Source organism: Camelus bactrianus, chromosome 4 (genome assembly GCF_048773025.1).
Source record: "Camelus bactrianus isolate YW-2024 breed Bactrian camel chromosome 4, ASM4877302v1, whole genome shotgun sequence".
In the NCBI taxonomy this organism is placed as follows: domain Eukaryota; kingdom Metazoa; phylum Chordata; class Mammalia; order Artiodactyla; family Camelidae; genus Camelus; species Camelus bactrianus.
In genome coordinates, this window is record NC_133542.1 from 17,308,733 (window position 1) to 17,323,546 (window position 14,814).

The 14,814-nt window shown below is 39.6% G+C and overlaps 1 non-coding gene across 2 annotated transcripts in view; it reads left to right on the plus strand.

Moving 5' to 3' along the window:
• Window positions 1-14,814, plus strand: part of LOC105071281 (uncharacterized) — a 109,952-nt gene that overhangs the window by 31,532 nt on the left and 63,606 nt on the right. The gene's annotated exons all lie outside the window — the stretch shown is intronic.

Here is a 14,814-nt window from a genome sequence, read left to right on the forward strand (position 1 = left end):
CCTATAGTGGAAATCTCATTTTATTCCCCAACTGTAACTGCCATCACATTTTTTTATGTACACTTTCAGATATTTATCATAAATATGCACACACATACATAGTTTTTCCTAAATTGAGAGATACAAATAGTTTTTTTACCTGTCTTTTTCATTTAACAATATGTTTTGCTGATCTGTGTATATAAACTATTTTATCCTTTTAATTTTTGTATATCCTAGTCTTCGTGTATGCCATACTTTATTGATGAATTTCTCTATTGATGGGCATTGAGTTTGTTCTTAGTAGTTTCTTATTACAAGCAATACTGCAATGAACATAATTTGCTATATGTTTGTATATATTTGTGAACCTATCTATAGAACACAAGGCTCAAATCCTAATTGTTGAATAGAATAGTAAGTGCACTTTGAATTTTGATATTCTCAACTTACCCTCTCAAAGTTTTTCCAATGTACACTTCCTGGAATAAGTATATAAATGTGATTGCTTTTTTATGCCCTCACCAACACAGTATTTGCCACAGATCTTCCTTGCTTCTGGGTGTGGAACTATTGATCATGTATATAGTGTGAGGGGCAACAGCAAGGTAGTGACCATAAATTAGGATTCAAGTGGTACCATGAAAAGTATCCTAGGTTGGAGTAAGAAGTAGATTTGGTTAGTTTTCATTTTATACTTATTTTGACAATTAGACATTTCAATGTATCTTTAAAATAGCATCTTGAAAGGCCATCCTCTTATGCTAAGGATGCTACAATATCCCTACTATCTTTGCAGCCCTTCTTTGGGCGTGGTCTTCATAGTCAGCACCACATTATGTTTTTACCTCTTCACTAGTAACACTCAGTCTTTTAGTGATGGATTTGATATTTTTAATAGCCAGAGGCATTCACAGCAATCCTTTGGGAAACAAGTTATCAAGCAAGATAAAACATTTTGGGTTAAAAATAAAGTGTGCCTTAAAATCATATGTGTAAGTGGGGGAGGGGGGGAGAGAGAAATAAGCTGGATTGAAGGATGTTTTCAGTGAAGAGTTTAAGTATGTTTAATGCCAATATGTGTGAAAAGTTTTCCAAAGTCATAGCTCTGAAGAACAATTTGCATTTGGATGTAGACATTGTGGTATGTTTGCTTTGAAAGATTGATTATTTTATAGCAACAGCTCATAAAGCTGATGATTGTAAAACACCTCCCTCTATCTTGGAGGCGGACCACACTTGTGTACATAATGGTGTCAGGTTCTAACTCAGCTTAAGACCACTTCTGGCCATAACATGGCTAGACTCTAGTCTGTACCCATGTAGACAGGACCATTGCCATTCCCACATAACAAATATGACTTCTAGCTTACACAGGAAAATAAAAAATTTTGTTTCAAGGAACAGTTATTGTTAAAGGATAAGAAGTTACTAAAAAATAAAAATAGCTTCAAAGATAGAAATAAGCATAATATTGGTTGGTAGATAATTTTGTTTGTTATAAAGGGCTTCAAAATGAAAAAGAGAGGCCTTAACTCTTATCTTGATTCTGTTCTGTCTCCAACAGCCCTGCTTTGTCACAGTTCATTTCCACCTAACTTAACTGTCCCTTTGTCATTTCTAGTTACACTCCCCAAATCCGCTATTTGCTATTTTAGAAGCACCTAATCACCTGCAACATCGTATTCTATACCTACTGCTACCTCCATGCTCTGTCTACTCATTCCCTTCTTAATCCCCTAAAATGTGGGATTGTGGTTTCCTAAAAGAAGGCTAGGCTTTAAGTCAGAGGTGGATTCAAATCTTGACTTTTAGTTTTGACTTCAGAAAATGTAATTAACCTTCTTAAGCTTTTCCAAGTGAAAAAAATATATATTGTAGGTTGTCCTAAATTATTTAATATATGTTCCCTAAAAAAACTGGGAAAAGAGTGATTATACAAGGCATGTGCTTACGAGTTTGATGTATTTTTGTATACGTATGATACATATGCATAAGTTTTATAAAATGGGAACATAATACAGTATTTATTTTTCTCCAGTTTGCTTTGTCTCCCTTTACAACATTACCAGCAATCCAGCCTCTGCTTACACATCTGTCTACTGACCAAGAGCTACATGATTGCACAAGCAGTCCTTTCTGATTCTGTTACTGTTACACTGTATCGTAGTTGATTCTGGAAGGTTCTTCTCCATTTTGGTTTTAAACCTTCTGCCCTCTGCTTGCATACATTTGCCCTACCTCTGCCCTCTAGAACAACACAGATAAGTCTAATTCCCTTGCCATACGACAGCCATAAAACATTAAAAGTAAACCTTCATATCTTGCTGACTCTTTCCTTCTCTGAGCCAAGCAGGCTTGGGCTTTTGGAGTTTTTTATCCATTTCTCATCTGACATTATTTCTGGGTACTTGATGGTCTTAACAATAGCACCTGCCAACTCTTTAGCCTGTCCCACCTCTGGAGGCCTCCTCTCTCACCTGAAAGCCTTACCTCCTCAGTGCAAAGTCATCTCTTTTACCCAGCTCCTACTGGGCTTTGTTTTCATTTCTCTCCTCCCCTAGACTGTAGAAGATATGTCTCGTGTTTCGTTTGGAACAAACCTCCCCCCTACTCTTCACCTCTGCCATCACCAGCCTTATAGGAGAATATCTCAAAGCTATCTTTAAAGCTTGGTTGACTTTAGCAGCTATTTCCTCTTTTTATGTAACCAATACATTTTATGTGCACTGTTTTCATCTTTAAAACATTCTCTAAAGCCAACTAATAAATCAGAATGTGTTGTGGTGTGAAAAGAGAAAGGATCAAACATAAAAGAGAACTGTATTCATCATCTGAGCCCATTTTGATTTTTAAATGTGTGTGTGTGTGTGTGTGTGTGTGTGTGTGTGTGTGTGTGTGTGTGTGTACAGCATAGTTGACAAGATGATTACTTTGGAGTCAGACACTAAGGTTCAAATCCCAGCCACTTAGCAGCTGTGTGACCTCACTGTGCTTCTGCTTCATCTATAAGATGGGGATAATAGTAAACACCTCGTAAAGTTATTACAAAGATTTCCCAGTCTACCAGAGTTACTGGTAATATGTGTAAAGTATCTAGATCAGGAGTTGGCACTAGGAAGCACTGTGAGGAGGAGGAGGAGGAGGAGGAGGCTCTACGTGCTTGGGAAAATTGCTTTTTGTCTTTCTGGACCTCAGTTTCCTATCCTGTAAAATGAGAAGGAAAGGGGATAAGTGTTGACAATAGTGATGGTAATACTGGACAATCCTAGAGCCCCTGACATTTTACAGAGCACTTCCATATGCAGTAGTTCACTGGGAAGTACTCATTCATATCTCGCATGCTCTTAGCCAACCTACTTGCTGGAACAACTGACCAGTGTGCTGCAAAGTATAAATACTGGCTGTGGCTCCCGTCCTTCGTGCAGCAGCAAGCTTCAAAGTCCTCACATAGCTTATTCCTCTTCTAGTGTCTGACTGACTGTCTGCAAAATAACTTAGGCTTGTAAAAGCCGGACTCCCAAGTGGCACTAAGAGACTAGGAAGAAAGAGACAGGGAAAGAATACAACAAAGGCATTCGTGTTTATTGAGCACCTGCAGTACAGGTCACTATAATGCCAATCTCATCGAGTCCTCACTACCACCGAAAGGGAAGGTTTTATTGTCCGTATTGCTGTGATAATTTCCTCATAGAGTTCAGTACCAGTGCCAAGGTCACATAGCTAACTTTCAGCCAGGATTCAAATGAAAGTCTGATGGAGCCTAAAGCTTGAGCTAGTGCTCAAGTTCCATGCAACCTCACTGAGACTTGCAATCAGTTGGGCTTGGGATGTTGGTTATCGTTTTAACTTCTCTGCTAAATCTCAAGCCCACTGAAGAGACCTGCTGCACAAAGGTCCCAAGAACATGATGAAGTAAAGGAATGTATTTTATTGTGAACAACTAGCCTAAAGATGGCAGCATCTTTTGATCATGACTGACCAAGTCTGGCTCCCATCATGAAAGCTTTAATGCAGAAATGGCACTGTATTTTGAAGGCACCCTGAGACAGCTGTACCTTAAAAGTCTACCTGGTAAGTGACCAAGACAGCTATTGAGCAATGATATTTCTTCCATATTTATAGTAGAACAGAGAACAACCACATCTGAAGAATGATCACTGTATAATAAATATTGCCAGTGGATAAGCCCATGACACTTTTTTTGTCCTTGTTCTTTCTTATTTATTTCCCACCAACACACTTCTTTGCTCCCATGAGTTGATGAGTGATAGCCTGAGGGCATGTGAGGGTGAATTCAGCATGAAATGTCTTGCTGAAAATCTTGGGTCATTAGCTGGGACTCACTGGCCTGTTCAGAAAAAGTAGCATAAAAATGTGGGAGCAATGAAGCCATGGTCTTGAGATCCCAGAGACTTCATTGTGTTTGGCAAACTCTATTAAGTTAAAATATTTGGCCTTGAATAAGCAAGATTACATTACATGTTAAGATACATCTACATTATCTTCATTGTCATTTTAACAGATAATTGCTGACACCAGGCAGGATACACTTTTATTGTGCACATGAGCCTCACAATAATCCTGTGAGGTAGGCCCAATTATTACACCCACATTTAATGAGGAAACTGAGGCACAGAAACATTCTGTAACTTTCCCGTTGTCATAGAGGGAAGCAATGGTAACGTAAGGATTCTTACCCCAGCAGCGTGACTCCAAGGCCCACTCTTTCTCAAAGCAAGTTACTGATTAAAATGGTCAGATGTGCCCATAAACAGGAACTGTTTAGGTTAATGGTTTTCATGAGATTTCCTAATCCACCTAATTCTCTACTAAGCAGTTGGTGTGAAAAAAAAATGAACACAACAATTTGTATATGTTAGAAAGCCAAAGCCTTCGTGACCGCACGGATATCCTTGGTGGGGTCACTTACCTGTTGGATCTCAGACCACACCTGAGGTGGAATTACGTTGACGGTTGTGGTGTGGTTGGAGCTCCCTTGTGGTGAACACACTTAAGGGATTACATTGTATTCTTACTCGGACTTTCCCTCTGAGTGTCTGACAATGAGGCATACAGCTGCTAGAAAGGAAAGGTGAGGGGAAAACTGTCAGCCTGTGGAACAACTTGTCATTGATTTGTTTCAAGTCTTAGAGTTCACACCCTTCCCCTCCTTTTTTACTCCACAAAGGTCCTCCTCCTTCCAGAACGTTTCTCTTCCCAAAGCCAAGGACTGATAAGGAATGAGGACAGAACGGCGGGTGCCTTGTGGTCTCAAGTGGCTTATTGGCATCGCTAAGATTTTTCAGCCTGAGTAGCACCCGTTTAGCTTGTCACGCCCCCCGTAGCAATGCTCTTCTTTAGATACTTTCTCCCTGTTGACAGGGGGTGGGGTGGGGTGAGGTGGGGAATGTGCCATACTGTGAGTCAGGTTCAAGCTTGCTCGCTTGCTGTCTCTCCATTCTCAAGTTTAATGCAGGTCAGCCTGTGCCAGACAGGGGATGACCATTCCAGGAGCTAATTGAAGGTGGCCATGAGGTGCAACTGAAAGATGAAGGGGAAAGAGGAGCTCATGACAAGGGAGTTAGGAGAACCCACCCTGGGCAATGCTCCTGTGTGTTATAAACGTCTGCCAAAGGAGCTACGATGAATGGAAGATGGCACAGCCCCAGGGGTCAGAATGTCTGGGTCCAAGTGCTGCTCACCCTGCAGTCTTGGGCAAGCTCCTTCTCCTGGTGAGGCCCCAGTTGCCTCCCTGTTGGGAGAAATAAAGGGTCAGCAGAGGGTGGGGAGGAACCGAGGAGATCTTGTAGTGGTCCCTATGCTCTAAGTCACTCTGGGGGCCTGTGTCAAATGCTGGCTGTGAGTTTATTTTTCAGAGTCTGGCCTTGCATCTCACTGTAACCAGTAGCTTGTCCTTGATCCTTGAACCTCTCCCCAAGCCCAAGAGAGGTGAAGCTCTGATGTTGCCTTGGGTGTGACCCCAGTCAGGCTTATTAATAAACAACACTTCCTGTTGCTCTACAGTGAGATGCTCTGAGGAGAGCGGCAGGGGCCACACCAAGCGAGGACCTCAGCAGGGACAGAAAGAGCTCGCTCAAGTTGAGTCAGTCCATGTTTTTTCCTGTTAAATGATTCACATGCCGAGGCAAATTGGTCTGAGATGGGCAAACTCAACTCTGCCTTTCATGAGCTTCCAAATGAGTTGGTGATTTTTGTTTTTGTTTTTCCTATTTCACTTCTCTTCCCTTGGAAACATGATTGCAGTGTTTTCCATTTCAGGTTAAACTACCCACCCCCTGCATTCAGTGCCCTGGGGAGGAGGGGTGAGCGTATCAAAGGAACACTGCGCTGATGCTCTTGACTTTGAATCTGTTTAAGTGGCCGTTTTAAATGTTATTCAGATTCCTTAGACTTCTTTGTGACTTTTGACTCAAGTAGGTTAAATTATAAATAAACAAAATTTCCTAACATATTGTACACAATGAAGTCTGAGCTCTTTAGAAATCAAGCTCCAGACACGTGAAATTTCCGTGTATCTCAAAAGGCTTATTGTTGTAAACATCCTAGACTTTTTTCAATTCTTTTGAATGGGCATTCCTCCCGAAAGGTATAACATATGTAACATTTTTCTTCATTAAAAAAATTTAACCTTTCCTGTGAAAGGCATTCTGACATCCTTTTAACACTACTAGCTCCCATTTTGTCCTCCTGTCTTAAGTGAGGTCAGTTTTAGTTAAGGCCCTTCTTCCATGTTCTGCTTAATTTTCATGCATGTCCATAACTCTAATATTCTTTTAGCCAAGTAATTCAGGAAGAGATGGTTTTACTATTTGGATAATTTGGGCAACAATAACATCCGCCAGTTTAAGACTCTCCAGTTACTTCTCACTGTAATTAGAATATTAGCCAAACTCCTTTCCATAACCTATAGAATTCTGTAAGGCCAACTCCTGTCCAAATATGGCCAAAACCCTGCCTTTCTCTCTAAACAATCTCCCCATCATCCACTGTGGTCCACACACAGGCTTCCTCTCTGTTCCTCCAGAGGGCCAGGTTGTCTCCGGTTCGTTGCCCTTGCCATTGCTACTTCCTGAAAGATTCCTTCCTCATTTTCATCTGACTGCCTCCTTCTCCTTATTTAGGTCTGAGATCAAATGGCACTTCCTCAGTGAAGCCATTACTGTCCCCCATACCAAGGGAGCTGTAGCCCTTTCCTGCTTTATTTTTACCCCAGCTTTTAAAGCTACTGGAATGCTTTAATTTGTTTTCTTATTTACTAGTTTTTAATCAATAGTTATTCTCTGTTAAGTCTGTTATGTCCTGCGAGAGGAGGGCCTCTATCTGTTTTGTTTACTGCTGTATCAGTTTCCAAAACAACTGCCGGCATATAGGAGGCATTCAGTAAATGCTGGTGAAGGAATAAATCCTGGCCCATATCCACACCTACTTACAGCTCACTTCCATTTTTCATGGGGAGTTCTGGCTGCCTTGAGTCTTATTACACATTGTGTAATCTGGACTGAATTATCAGTTACAGTGATATCCTCAGATGGCTGTCAAAACAGTAGGAAGCTGGTAATGTCCAATGTCATTTGATCCAATTTTGGAAAGAGACACAAAGAGCTACGAATGTTAAGGATATACTAATATTGTGAGTAGGCCTTTTTAAACTTTTCCAACAAAATATATCTAATAGCTCAGAATAGTGAGTAATAATACTTAGAGGAAGATCTAAACAGGAGTATAAAGTAGCCTCAAGGACAATGTATCTCTGAAGCCTCAAGATTTATTTTTAAAATCCAGATGAATTTTGCATTCTAATCCATTAGTATATATCTGGGTTTGATTTAAAATAAAAGAAATTTCCCCTCAAATATTTTTGGGGGGGAAAAGTGCCCTCCAAGAAGACATGTCCTATTTACCCTGGAAAACAACCAAGAATCCCCAAGTACATATGGTCCAAGCTGATAATTATCCAGAAATGATTCCAGAGGAGCCTTGAAGGGAGCACAGTTCCCTCTCACCCCGTGCTGGCCCACTCACCTGTCCCCACCTTTGCCCCAGGGAGGAAGAGCTCTGGAACAAAGACTCCTAAGTGAACTGAGAGTCCTAGGAGGTGTCATGTTTTGAGAACGATAAAAGGCTAAAAGTTCTATCTTCCTGCATCGCTGTCTTCTCAAACATCTCTTTTAAATCTTTTCACTGCTCCCTTTCTTACCGTGTGCTTGGTGAGATAAGAGGTACAAACCACCCTCGCTCCTGAGAGGAGAGATCCTAGAGTGACCATATAACTCAGTATTCTCAGGACCATCCTGGCTGTGACAGTTGTCCTGGCATTAATAGTGCTCCCTTTTCACTTGTAGAATATGCGATCACTCTAAGGTACATCTTCCCTGCTCTTCCCCCCAACTTAAAAGGACAAGTAGGAACCAAACTAAAAGAGTCTTAGACAATATGATGTAAGTCCTTTTCCAGGCCAACATCAGGCCACTAAGGAAAAGTCCTTGTCACTCAGATCAGTTGTCCATTTCATCCACTAAGGAAATCCCAAAAGCATTTGAGGTCCAAACCTTGGTTCACAGTAATGAAAGTTTTTGGTCTAATGTAATTCTGCAGTTAGGATCTGTAATCACTATTGATTGCTCATTGAGGCTTCAGGATCCAGGCCATCATGTGTGCCTTACAATAATAATATTTACAGGGAGAAAACAGAAGAAGCAACCAGGATGGTAAGGGTGAATTGAGTTATTTAGTAAAAGTATTTTTAAATAAAATAAAACATACTGGATGGAAAATATTCAGTCAGAGATACCACATGAATTTGAATAATCAACCCTTTCAATGATCTAGCATTTGAAGGCATGAAAGAGAAAAACATTAAACCATGAGTGTACCAAAAAAAAGAAAAAATCTAGATGAGCTAGTAATTATGGTGGCTACTGTGGGAGGCATAATAGACCGATGGTCCCAGCTGCTGCCCTGTGAAATCCACCACCACATTTGCTCTGAGGCCATGCTTTCTGTGGCTGCTCCCAGCCATGACTGAGCACCACCTGGCTGCTAAGGCAGGCCCATTCCTGAAAGATGCAGGGACCCTCTGACAGGCAGTTTTAGCTTGAGGACTCCCAATTAACCTTGCTGAAACTTTCTCTGAATTGAAATCTGAAGGCCTTTCTTCCTTGCCTTCCTTCCCTCTCTCCTTCACAGGGATCAGTCCTGCATTGTAGTCTGACAGCCCTCCCTGCCTCCTCCAGTTCCCACTTCATTTTCTGCCAAGAGGTTTCTTTCAGCAAATCTCTTGCATATCTAATCTCACCTTAGCACCTGATTCTCAGAGGACCTGAACTAACACAGTGATCCAAGGAGGGATCTATTTGAAGGACAGGAAGAATTAGGCTGTTTAATGTATTTAAGATAATTTGATCCAATACGAAGAGGAAGAATAATAGGTATAGTGACCATAAAAGAAGTTTGATTAGATTTAAGAGGGAAGTTTCTGAGAACAGGTCATAACATAAGGGGTTGTGATGGTGAGGACCGAGGTGAGAATAGTCAGGGTCTGAAGTTATTCATTTGTAAATCTGGTGCTACGTTAAGACCAAAAGCCAATTTGAGAATTTGAAGAGATTCCATTGTGTTTTGGACAACATGGATAGTTCAATTGATATATGTGCACTGGAACCCTTTTAAAATAACTCTGTTTTTGGCAGGGGGTGCTTTGGAGTGTCTTGCAGTGTTTGTGATGACAAGGTTTTGCATAATTAGAAAACATAAATTAGAAAGTTAATTCTTTGCAAGAGATAATAAATTTTTTCAGCTCATAGAAATGCATTTATTGTAAAAAGCAATAGCTTATGTTTTCATATTCCTTCATATATGGAACTTTGTGTCCTCAATGAGATGTGGTAATGTCTGTAGAACTGAATTGAAAAATTGTTTGGCGTACACTCTTACATTTAAACCTAACATATATCGTGTGAGGTTAGGAGGGCAGGTAGCATTAAAACTCACTTTACCAAAGAGATAATGGAGACTTGGGGAGTATAAATAGCTAATACGTGGTAAAGTTCATCCCAGAAACCAGGCTGTAGTAGAATTTCTGGGAGTGACTCCTAAGATTTCACACCCTAACCCCTACAATGTGTGGATGGGATGAGACGTAACTCATTCCCATGATTGCATTGTGTTATATGGCACGGATGACCTTTAAAAAAGATTATCCCAGTGGATCTAATCTAGTCACTTGCACCCTTAAAAGCCTCTCCTGCTGGTGGTAGAAGAGAAATCAGAGAGAGATGGCAAAAGGGGAAGTCAGAGAGATTCAAAGCAAGAGAAGGATTCAGTGTGCTGTGGCTGGCTTGAAGACAGAAAAGCCCACGTGGAAGACATGAGAAGATAAATTCTCCCTACAACCAGTGAGCTTAGAAGAGGATCCAAGCTCTAGATGAGAACTGCAGCCCCAGCTGATACCTTGATTTTGACCTTGTGAGGCTCTAAGTAGAGAACCTGCCTAAGCCACGTTGTGCCCAGACTTACGGCCCACAAGAACTGTGTGGTAATAAATGGGCGTTATTTTAAGCAACTTTTAAGTCTGTAGTGATTTGTTACACAACAGAAAACTAATACATGAGTTTTGTAATTCCCATATTTTCTACCATCCTTACTCTTAACCAATGCCACTAGAAATAAATTGTAGTAAACTGGAGAAGTGTAGTACTAACCTTCTAGTTTTGCAAATTTAATTTTGATTAGAATTTTAGCTTTCTTAGATTTATTTTAGGCCTGTCGTCTTGTCCTTGGGTTTTGAGCCTATGGGCTTGAACTCATTTTCAAGAAGACAGAATATCCATTTCCTCATGTTGATTGTTTATTTGAAAATATTTCAGGTTGATTATAAATAAAATAATCCAAAAAAATTATTATGGATTAAATTTGCTGTCATAGTTTGGGAACATTGTTAATTCTCTTTAGTGAAAATATTGTGGTGATTGTTTCAACAAGTATAGTGAAGAACTATTATTTTATCTATGCAGTGTACCTCCTTCTGTAAACTTTACTCCCACTCTTTTGGAAATGCTCTTCCCCAAGTCAAACCAAGTGGTTCTGAGAAAATGTGCATGTTCATATATAACCCCATGCTCCTCCCCTAGAGAACAGTAAATTGGTTTAGAGATGGACAAAATCTTCCAGCTAAGGCAACAAAATCTCCCTCCTCTGGTAATTTTTAACTTTTCACCAGAGAAAGTGCAAGTTGATCCATCACCCATTGTAGAAGTTGTGGGATGTAGAACTCAGGAAGTACCCACGGCAGTGTTTCTTGCCATGTGGAAGAAGCCATCCTCCAGTGACAGAGAAGGGAGCCAGCGCAGAGAAGCAGAAGCAGGGGCTGGAGAGAGAGTCCCCTGGTGCTTGACCAGTTGTTTCAGTTTTTTCTGGAAGTCCCATCTCCATCCCTGAAGTTCCCATGGTTTGATTGTTCAGTTTTTCATGACATTCTGTGAATCAGCCTTTTCTCTTTACCTAAACAATTTCAAGATGGTCCAGTAATCTGTAACCAAGAGACATGTGACTCATACAATGGAGAAAGTTCATTTCATTTTCCCTTGAAAATATTTATCACTGTGTAGTGGTAAAAAGTTCTAGCAAAGAAACTCATTCAAATGTCTCCAGGACACTGATGATTCAGAAGGGCTTACATTTTGATTCCTTTCAGGTCACCAACTGCCACACTCACTTGGTGGTTCTTCGGTTGGTTGGTTTGGTTTTTCTCTCTCGGTTGTTTTTGCTCACCACCAAATACTCCTTCCTAAAAGCTTTGCATGCATAAAAAAGTTTTAATTTATTACTGCTCTCTTGATTATAGATCACTATTGATAGGTAGAGCTGTAGTTTATTCATTGTTACTGCTGAATAATATTACATCAGGTGATTCTGCTGCAGTAATTTATTCTACTGTTGGTGGATATTTGGGTTGTTTTCATTTGATTTATTTCTTGGTGTTAGGAACAACGTAGCCTTGAATATTCTTACACGTGCCTGATGTAAGTATCTGCATACACACTGTATTCTGTCAGTGTCACATCATAAACATTTTTGGGCACATGTCTCACTTGTGTAGTATATCTACTTTTGAATATTTTTTATTGAAGCTGAACTAAATGTTTACAAGTGTTATATATTGCTAAAGAGCCTTAACAGGCTGAGAGAGAGAGAGAGAGAGAGATTCGACTGTAAAAACCTGTTTTTCTTTTCACTTCTATTCATATTCTTAAGGAAAAAATACTAGAATAATTTTATGTCAAATGTTTTTATATTTTGTTATAACTATTTTGTTATATAATATATAATATTACATTATATATATGATATTATTATGTGTAATATATATAATATAAATATTTTGTTGTAATATAACTCATAGTTTTTATATTTTGACATCTGATCACTTATAAGGAAGAGATAAGGGTGCCAAGTATAATCTTATTCACTTATAATTGGTTAATGTTTCACAGATGGAATCATAACATGTGCTTTCGATTATAAAGAAATAACGAAAGGCTTTAGTTAAACTGATCTTTGTTGAATCCCTGCTCTTTGGGCAAGTTATTTTAAATTTTCCAAGGCCTCTTCTCCAAATGCGGATCCACAGAGTGCTGTGGCTATGGACATGGGCTCACCACTCTGACCTTAAATGAGTTGTTTGGTGATTCTAGGCATTGGCCTTCTAGTGCATCTTAAGATAGACACTCAGACAGACCAGCACACACACTAACATACATACACGTGTATGTAGATACTTAAGCCAGGCACGTGTAAGAATATTCAAGGCTACGTTATTCCTAACACCAAGAAATAAATCAAATGAAAACAACCCGAATATCCACCAACTGTTGAATAAGTTACTGCAGCAAAATCACCTGATGTAACACTATTCAGCAGTAACAATGAATAAACTACACCCCTACCTATCAATAGTGATCAATCTCAAAATAAGATATTGAGAAACTAGTAAATTCTAGAATAATTCGTTCTTGAGGATTCCATTTCCATCAAGTTCAAAAACAAGTACAACTATACCATGTGTTATCTAGGGATACAAACAGAGGTGGCAAAACTAAAAACTAAACAACAAGGTAGTGGTTTACACAAAATTTAGGATAGTGGTTACTCCTAGAGGTAAGAGGGGGACATGAGAGGGCACACAGGGACAGAGCTGTATTTCTTAAACAGAGGAGTATGTATAGGGTGTCCACTTTCTCATTCTTCTGCCAACTGTATATTTTATGCACTTATGGTCATTTTAAAGCAAAAATAGTAATTATAAAAACTACCTACCACACTCTAAGAGAACTAAATAAAATTATAGCTGTTTAGCAACAGTGTCTAGCATATAGTAAGCTCTCAATAAGTGATAGGAGCCATAGTGATGATGTTATGACATGGAGATATTTGTACCACTTAGAAGAAGAAAATGCCAAAAAGTATGTCTTCCAAGATGCCTAGAAAATCTATGTTAGAACCACAGTCCTACTAGAGAATGAAACTTGATGGCTTTTAACCTTCACTAATCCGAGAGACAGTACCAGAGGGAATCTTAGTTTCCCAGCCATAGATGAGAATTCTGCATGGTTAAATGTCAGGCCAATACTGATGAATATGAGGTATTTAGTTTCCTGATTTCAAAGAATTAAGCCCAACCTTTAAAGAAAAAATGATTAATATCTGCCTCTTAGTAGGAGATCAAGTATCGACTTTAAGCTTTTCTAACTAGTGTCTGATCGCAGAATAATAGAATCATAGAATTAGTAAAGCACCTTGACCATCATCTCATATAATTATTTGTTTTAAAGCTGAAGAAGCTAAAACTCAGGGAGGTTAGTTGACTTCAAGGTCAACAATGAGTTTTGAGACACAACCAGAACTAGAACACAAGTTAGGTTGGAAGCTGCAGAAAATGTACTACTGTTGGTGTTCACCAGACCAAATAGAAGAGAAGATAGGAGGAGGATGGGAGTAGAAGGGAAAGTGAGTGAGATCGGAAGCACCCAGCTCCTTTCAAAGGAGCTTTGGAACTGGAATTCACTGAAGGTTCCCTGGGATACAGGCCTGACACACTACTTGCTGGGTAACACCTCTGAATGAACTCCTTTCAGGCCTGATTCCTGGGAAGAAGAGAGACTCAGCTCATTCTAATAGCAGGTATTATCTCATATGCAATTTCAGAGAACTCTGACACCCTCTGTCTCACCCTTATCTCCATCACCTGCAACTAATCCACTTGATGGGTGTATAGCGTATTTGCTCTTACTTAATTATCCTCAAATCGTGTTTATCCCTAGCCAATCATCCATCTAAAGCTAACTTTGTAATTATTTTCTTCAATAAGAACTCACAGGAAGCCTATTAAGGATAAAGGCTCTGTTCTGGACCCTACGAAATTGATGAAAGTGTTTAACCAAACTCCATTTTCCTTGTCCATTCAGGGGAGACGGTGATTTATTCTAAAGAAAAATAGACCAACTAGAAGTAACTCTGTACAGAGTAATCCACCCAACCTTTATATCACAAGGACAATTAAATAAAAGCCCATAAAGAACCTTTGCTTGCTTCAGGACCTTATCAGCTTGAGCCAGCTGATAGGGAAAGTAGGTCTTATGGTTGAACTCTTGAACCAGGAAAGGATCAGTCCAAAGTTTCTGTCAGGTGACGTGACCTACAAAACTATTCCCATTCCTTGGCTTATCTTTATGACTGACAAATGATTGCCTCTTATTTGCTCTATATGCTTGGAAAATGTGGTTAAATTGCTGAAGCTATCCCAAGCAAGAGATT